This window comes from Schistocerca nitens, chromosome 6 (assembly GCF_023898315.1).
Source record: "Schistocerca nitens isolate TAMUIC-IGC-003100 chromosome 6, iqSchNite1.1, whole genome shotgun sequence".
NCBI lineage: Eukaryota > Metazoa > Arthropoda > Insecta > Orthoptera > Acrididae > Schistocerca > Schistocerca nitens.
The window spans coordinates 577,595,635-577,604,230 of record NC_064619.1 but is presented as its reverse complement, the minus strand read 5'-3'; the positions used below and the strand labels follow the sequence as shown (position 1 = coordinate 577,604,230).

The 8,596-nt window shown below is 43.8% G+C and overlaps 1 protein-coding gene across 2 annotated transcripts in view; it reads left to right on the top strand.

The window, feature by feature from the left end:
- Positions 1-383: 383 nt before the first annotated feature.
- LOC126262241 (probable cytochrome P450 6a13) overlaps positions 384-8,596 on the top strand; it is a 282,234-nt gene continuing 274,021 nt past the window's right edge. For both annotated transcript variants that reach the window (XM_049958715.1, XM_049958714.1), the window contains exon 1: positions 384-449. The gene's annotated coding sequence lies outside the window, so the exon portion shown is untranslated. The remainder of the gene's footprint in view (positions 450-8,596) is intronic.

Sequence of the window (8,596 nt, the reverse complement as noted above, 5' to 3'; positions counted from 1 at the left end):
GTTCAAATACCGCGCAGGGCAAGCGCCGAAACCATCACACCACTTTAACAGTGGCTTGCCGTTCGTAATGTTAGCTTGTTGTTTCCACGGTCTTATTTGTAACAGTTTACGTCACATCCCTGGTAAGGGCTGCTCTCACGGTCGTTGGTACTGATAAGATGGAGCGCTGTAAAGATGCGTCTCTTGGTTTGCGCAGTGCTAAGTTTACTCGGTTAAAAAATGAACTTTTGCCCATGATTCACAACGCAGAGAGTACGGGGGCGTCGCGAACTGACTGTCACGGTAGCGAGAAATCCCGGTAAGAGATGGCGTAGCGTCAGCCGCCGTCACACGGTCACGTCCCGCTATATAGCCGCAGCAAGCTGCTCCGCGAGCAGTTATAGCGTCGGCCGCCTTCGAAACAACTCGGCAGGCTCTGCGAAACCGGCTGTCTGCCGAACGCACTTCATGTGAGTCACTGCTTGCGGTCAAGTTCACATTTGCTTACAAGTTAGTTGTACGGTTAATGGTTGTAGCAGTACATCACCAGCCCTCAGTCACATCAGTGATCATTTAAGCAAATTCACTTTTGAAGCCGTAATGAATTACGTAAGAAGTGAAAGACACAGCTGTAGTAGTTTATTTGTGAGAGGTCGTCACTGTGCTTGTCAAGGTCAAAGTCAATGTCTGTTCATATCCAGGCATTAAATTCTGGTGGCAATCTACCTCTTTACTGCTTTGGGCAACAATTAGAGGTCAACTGACGCGCTGGATTTCTCTGACGTGCTACGCAATACCAAGTATGTGTCGACTACAGTTGTTATGGACGAGCGTCTTCGTCTACAGTTACATATACAGCGTGATTCCGTGATGTTACAAACTTTCACGGGTGGTGGAGAAGGATAAATATATCAATTTGAGGTAAGAAACCCGAGTCTGGAAACTGACGGAGCCGAAATTTATAAGCGAAAATCGTTCTGATACCTCTGACGGCGCCGGCCGCTGTGGCCGAGCGGTTCTAGGCGCTACAGTCTGGAACCGCGCCACCGGTACGGTCGCAGGTTCGAATCCTGCCTCGGGCATGGATGTGTGTGATGTCCTTAGGCCCGCATCTCGTGGTCGTGCGGTAGCGTTCTCGCTTCCCACGCCCGGGTTCCCGGGTTCGATTCCCGGCGGGGTCAGGGATTTTCTCTGCCTCGTGATGGCTGGGTGTTGTGTGCTGTCCTTAGGTTAGTTAGGTTTAAGTAGTTCTAAGTTCTAGGGGACTGATGACCATACATGTTAAGTCCCATAGTGCTCAGAGCCATTTTTTTGATGTCCTTAGGTTAGTTAGGTTTAAGTAGTTCTACGTTCTAGGGGACTGATGACCTGAGATGTTAAGTCCCATAGTGCTCAGAGCCATTTGAACCTTCTTTTTTTTCACAACATAATCGCACAGAACGTATAAGGAAGAATGTCATTTAGCACTGAACGTAAACTTTGCACACTTTACCGCATTTCGATTCGTTAGCAGTCAATGAGACGTCCCTTCATTCCTACCTGCCTCTCGCGTTATTATTGACAGACTGCTTCTTATTAGTCACTGGAAAGTTCTCAGTTTCTGGATGGTTTGTGCCACTGAGCTGCATATTTGACTACCATAGATTAGAATCCTTATCATACTGTGCTTGCTGACCTTACTTTTCAGGCATATTACATACTTACTTTTTAATGCGGCATTCATTTTCCCAAATGGTATCTGTTTCATTTCTAATTTCCTGATTATTTTTTGCATTATCCGTTCGCACTCCCTTTTCGGTTGCTTAAAGTAAGTGAATTCACCAACTTAGTTAGCCTTCACTGAACAATCTTTCAGCATACTGGTTGTCATTTTCGATGCTAGTAGAGATAATTTTGCGCCTAATCTCACGTTTGCACTATCGAATACGGAAGTTCATTGTGGAAGCTCGTAGCCGGTCGAAAAATAAAGAAATAAAAGTTACACAAATATTATACAGTGTTGATATCAGAAGCACAGTTCATCTACATCTCTGTAACGAAATTCGAACACGATTTCAACTCTTTAGAAAATAGTTGTGGTTCTTTGTATTCATTTTGATCTACTTCTCTGTTTAAAAACAAATTTTTTATTCTCACTATTTTACCTGTTAGAGTTGCTTAACAAATCGACAAGTCTAAACCCTAGTTTTGTTGACTATCTGTAAACTCGGAATAAGCTGTAAGTTAGCGAAAACTTGTCTAGAAAACCTGAAACATGTGATAACTCATACTTGGTGCTCCTTAAAAAAGAAATCATTTGTCTTCCGTGTTATCCAACTTTGATGTCACATTCTACTTTAGTCTGATTACAGTCTGAAATTTAACTCAGAAGTTCACCGAACATTTTTGTATAAATTTAATAGACCACCAACGTTTTTCCAATTCTTTACACCTTCTCTGTTTTCCCTGCTGTAAATTAAGAAAATTATGGCAGTCCGCAGGTAGAAGATGTGTGTGGAAGTGAAGGTATTCCAATAAAAATGGTTAAAGCTTGAGGTAAAATGCTGCAATAGGAACATGCGAAATTGTTTACAGAATATGTGAGAAAGAAGACCCTTCCCAAACTGGAGGAAATCGGTAATCTACTTCATGAGAAAGAAGACGGACAAGGTATGAAAAACTGCAGTCCTTTCAGTCCTTTGGTGATGTAAGCACTAAAAATTTCACCAAATGCACTGAGAAAACATTCGATTCTGATGAAACAAAGTGGCAAGCAGACTTCGGAAGTCAGGTTAGTACGGTGGGCCACATGCAAGTATTTAATAAAATTATTGAATGGAGTAATGAGAAGACTTACCAAATTCTCTGGGATTCATAGACTTTGAGAAATTTTTCGTCACAGTTTCAGCAATAGGCTATACTACTCGTAGCAGCCGTTGAGTGGAAATACTCGTATATTGATTCAGCCAGTGTTATTGCACGGAAGTGACCGTTCCAATACTGAAGCTTCAAAAAATGTTCAAATGGCTCTGAGCACTACGGGACTTAACTTCTGAGGTCATCAGTCCCCTAGAACTTAGAACTACTTAAACCTAACTAACCTAAGGAGATCACACACATCCATGCCCGAGGCAGGATTCGAACCTGCGACCGTAGCGGTCGCGCGGTTCCCGACTGAGCGCCTACAACCGCTCGGGCACCCCGGCCGGTGCTGAAGCTTCCATCAGACTTGATCAGGCTCGTGAGATATTAAAAATTTAAAGAGCCAGGCGAGCAATAAGATTTCGTAATGCCTTAATAATTCTCAGTAGCCCTAGAGCGAGTCTGCACTGGGAAAACGAAGAGGTAATAGTTGTTAAAGAAACATATTTGAAACACCATCATTATACTGATGACACTGTGCTGTTGACTAGGTTTCACCTTTACACAATACGTGTGCCTCACTTAAGTAAACAGCATTCACGTCGCGTAAACATCTTGTTTGCGTGCGGAGATGCACTTGTTGTCTTCACTTGATTGCTACCGCTGGCTTCCCAAATTCGACTCTGCTTTCGTCTTAGGTTCTCTGAGTGTCGTCTGCTGTCTTTTTTCGTTTCTTTCTCTTATACATCCAACCAAAACTTCTAAATTCCGTGTATTTCTGTATTTTGTTTTACTTTCAAAGCACTGTACTTATGAAACTTTCTAGCACATTAACACTGTGTGCGGGACCGGGACATGACCTGAAACTTTTACCTTTTGTCTGCTCTACCAACTGAGCTACGTTGGAATCCCAGTCCGACACACAGTTTTAATCTGATAGAAAGTTTGAAATCAGTGCAAACTCCTATGACGAGGAGTGAAAATCCATTCTGTGCTATGTCCTTAGGCTTATTTGATTCTCACAGTTCATCTTCACCTCTGTCTGCTGGTCCTCCTTATAAACTGTCACTCCACCCGAAAGAAAATGATTATAATTTCAGAAAAATTGCATAGTTTATTGAAGAGAATACCAAACTGGTTGGCGAGCCCTGTTCATAATGCTCAGCCTGGAATCTCAGTGCCTAGAATACACTTGTCTTCAGTGATGAGTGGCATTTCGAACTAAACTCCGATGACCAGAGAAGACGTGTCCGGAGACGCCCTGGACAGCACTGGAAAACCAAACTGTCGCACGTTATACGGTCCGAGAACCTGGAGTGGTAGTCTGGGGTGCCATTTCTTTTCATAGCAGGAACCCTTTGGTTCTTTGGTTGTCATCCGCGTTACCCTTTGAGCGCAACGTTAACTTGACAATATTCTATGTGCCGTTTTGTTATCCTTCGTGGCAAGCCATCCTGGGCTCACATTTCAGCAAGACAATGCTCCCCCCCTCCTCCCCCCCTCACACACACATACATACGGCGAGGGTTTCTACTGTTTGTCTTCGTGCTTGTCAGAGCCTTCCTTGCCAGTAAGGGCGCCGGTTCTCTTCCCAGCTGAGAAAGATTGGAGTTGGAGCCTTTCGGGCAGAGCCCTCCAACCATCTTGGTATTCTGACGATCTATTGCGTCAATTGGACAGAATTTGGCACATCCGTCAGGAGGACATCTGACAGCTCTGTCAATGAATGCATATCAATAACCGTTTGCATAAGGGCGAAAGGTGGACCAACGCGTTATTAACTTGCTTAATTTGTGAAACTCTTTTTCTCGAATAAATCATCCAATTTTTCTGTAACTATAATCATTTGTTTGTTGTGCATGTACATCACATCTGCTGATTTCCGTTGTATTAGGATAATTTCTTCGTCGTGTGTCGTTTCTTCGGTCTTAGAGTGAATATTGTTTTCTTAAATTGTGAAGGAGCTGCTATACAACATTGCCCGCATCTCGTGGTCGTGCGGTAGCGTTCTCGCTTCCCACGCCCGGGTTCCCGTGTTCGATTCCCGGCGGGGTCAGGAATTTTCTCTGCCTCGTGATGGCTGGGTGTTGTGTGATGTCCTTAGGTTAGTTCGGTTTAAGTAGTTCTAAGTTCTAGGGGACTGATGACCATAGATGTTAAGTCCCATAGTGCTCAGATCCATTTGAACCATTTTGCTATACAACATTAGTTATTTTGCTATGCTGTGTGGCGATGTTTGTTGACGAGATGTTATTGCAACATTATTTATTTTAGACGTTCGCTTTTATTGTTTGTTGTTACTTTCTTTGCCATGTAAATTATTCCATTGTACTTTTTTTTTTAAAAAATATTGTTCAGATAGTCAATGGAAAGTGGCCTTGGGTCCGACACCGATCGTGGCAATTAAAAGAAACATAAAAGTGCAACCAGTGCGTTTATCTGATTGCAAATTTATGATTACATTTGGACAGTTAAAGAAATAAACAGAAGGGTAAAATAATTTGGTCTGGTTTGGTAATCTAAATACGATTTCCATACATAACCTTCTTCTGTGACTGAAAAAGAAAGTTTACATTGAGAGTGTATTGCCAGTTTTGACTTACATCAATGAGACATTGAGTTTCAATGCAAACACAATTAAAAACAGGGGATTGCAAAGTGAGATGCCTTATGGGAATTTCTAGGAGAGATGGAAAAAGAAGCTAATAGAGCAGGGAATAGACGTAAACAGGACATGTAGCTCGACGAATGTATATATGACAGTTGAACGAACTTCTTTCCTGTAGTGTAAAAGATAAGGAAAGACCATTAAGAAGACCTGCTAGAAGATGATGGGAAAATCCACATTGATGATTGGATCCAGACTGGCAGGCGGCAGGTCATGTCTGGCCATCTAGATTCAGGTTTTCCGTGGCTTCCCCAAATCGCTTCCCCGGCCGACTTCCTGCTCCATCCCTTCCCACTTTTCGAACTTGTGATCCATCTGCAATGACCTCTTCGTCGGCCGGACGTTAAACTCTGATCTACTTTCAATCTTTCGCTATCTTTAGCCGCTGTCTCCAATAACAGTTCAGTTCCTCAGAACTTGTCCGTAATTTCAACTATGAAATCACACGTGTTACATTAAACACAACCAACTAATAACATAGTAAACGGCTCTAAGACCGAAGTTCGAATAATATTAAAGGTTGTACGATTAAGACGATTTTGAAAAAGGAGAACGTTCTATTGGAAAGAGGGCGGGGGGGGGGGGGGGCGGAGGGGGAGCTATGCTGATATCAGTTTACGAAGCGATTTAGGAAATTTCCTGTTTGTAAATCAACAATGTTTATTTTAGTAATTAACAATTTACATACAATTCTTTGTTTAAAGCTTTACGGTGTAGTTCTGTTTTCTGAACACTGTAAAAAATACTTAAGTTGCATATTCTTTATCCTGTGTTCATATACACAGGTCGCGAATCTTGAGACAGAGTATGCGCGACATCTTGTCCCCAAATAACTGGTAATCTAGTCCAGCAAACTGTTCCAAGCCATTTCTCTACGTTCGTCAGATACACTGACGGACAAAAATCGCGACTCCAAAAATAATTAACATAGAGTAATGAAATTTCGGGAATGCTTTCTCTAGGTAACATGTTTAAGTGATTAATACTGTAAGACCATTGGTTAAAGTAAGTGCGAGATAAGCCACTGCAAATGTGAAATGTTGGTATGTTAATAACCGGCGTAACCGCCAGAATGTTGAATGCAGGCAATGTGTTGTAGAAGTGTCGGATGTCAGTTTGTGGGATGGAGTCAATGCCTGTTGCACCTGGTCGGTCAATACAGAGACGGTTAATGCTGGTTGTGGATGACGCTGAAGTTTTCGTCCTATGATGTCCCATATGTGCTCGAATGGAGACAAATCTGGTGATCGAACAGGCCAAGGCAACGTGTAGGCACTCTGAAGAGCATGTTGCGTTACAACAGCAGTATGTGGACGAGCGTTGTCCTATTGGAAATACACCCTCAAATGCTGTTCATGAATGGCAGCATATCAGGTTGGATCACCTGATTGACGTACAAATTTGCAGTCCGGATGCATGGAATAACCAGGAGAGTGCGCCTGATGTTATATGAAATCGCACCCCGGACGATACCTCCAGATGTAAGTCCAGTGTGTCTAGCACCCAGACAGGTTGGTTGCATGCCCTAAACTGGCTTCCTTCTAACCAACATCGGCCATCACTGGCACCGAGGCAGAACCGACTTTCATCAGAAAACAGAATAGACCTCCATCCTGCGCTCCAAAGAGCCCTTGCTTGATACCACTGAAGTCGCAAAGGACGGTGATTTGGGGTCCGTGAATGGCACGCTACAGCGCGTCTGGCTCGGAGCTGTCCTTGAAGTGATAGATTTGTAACAGTTCGTTATGTCACTGTGCAGCCAACTGCTGCTCAAATTGCTGCTGCAGATGCAGTACGATACGCTAGAGTCATACGTCGAGCACGACCATCTTCTCTCTCGGTAATGCCAAGTGCGGCCATCCTGATTTAGGTTTTCCGTGATTTCCCTGAATCGCTCCAGGCAAATGCCGGGATGGTTCCATTGAAAGGGCACGGCCGACTTCCTTCCGCGTCCTTCCCTAATCGGATGAGACCGATGACCTCGCTGTTTGGTGTCTTCCCCCAAACAATACAATCCAAATCCAAATGCCAAGTGGCCGCTCGGACCCCGGTCTTGTTGCTGTCGCATAGTCCCATGAACACAGCATGTTGTTCTCAATGGAGAGACGTCTACAGACGTTAAAGTAACCTCTGGCGTGCCACAGGGGAGTGTTATGGGACCATTGTTTTTCACAATATATATAAATGACCTAGTAGATAGTGTCGGAAGTTCCATGATGGTTTTCGCGGATGATGCAGTAGTATACAGAGAAGTTGCAGCATTAGAAAATTGCAGCGAAATGCAGGAAGATCTGCAGCGGATAGGCACTTGGTGCAGGGAGTGGAAACTGACCCTCAACATAGACAAATGTAATGTATTGCGAATACATAGAAAGAAGGATCCTTTATTGTATGATTATATGATAGCGGAACAAACATTGGTAGCAGTTACTTCTGTAAAATATCTGGGAGTACGCGTACGGAACGATTTGAAGTGGAATGATCATATAAAATTAATTGTTGGTAAGGCGGGTACCAGGTTGAGATTCATTGTGAGAGTCCTTAGAAAATGTAGTCCATCAACAAAGGAGATGGCTTACAAAACACTCGTTCGACCTATACTTGAGTATTGCTCATCAGTGTGGGATCCGTACCAGGTCGGGTTGACGGAGGAGATAGAGAATATCCAAAGAAGAGCGGCGCGTTTCGTCACAGGGTTATTTGGTAAGCGTGATAGCGTTACGGAGATGTTTAGCAAACTCAAGTGGCAGACTCTGCAAGAGAGGCGCTCCGCATCGCGGTGTAGCTTGCTCGCTAGGTTTCGAGAGGGTGCGTTTCTGGATGAGGTATCGAATATATTGCTTCCCCCTACTTATACCTTCCGAGGAGATCACGAGTGTAAAATTAGAGAGATTCGAGCGCGTACGGAGGCTTTCCGGCAGTCGTTCTTCCCGCGAACCATACTCGACTGGAACAGGAAAGGGAGGTAATGACAGTGGCACATAAAGTGCCCTCCGCCACACACCGTTGGGTGGCTTGCAGGGTATAAATATAGAATGTAGATGTAGACCAACGCTGCCAGTAATTATGTCCAATGGCTACATTCCTACCAAGTCTTTCTGCAGTATC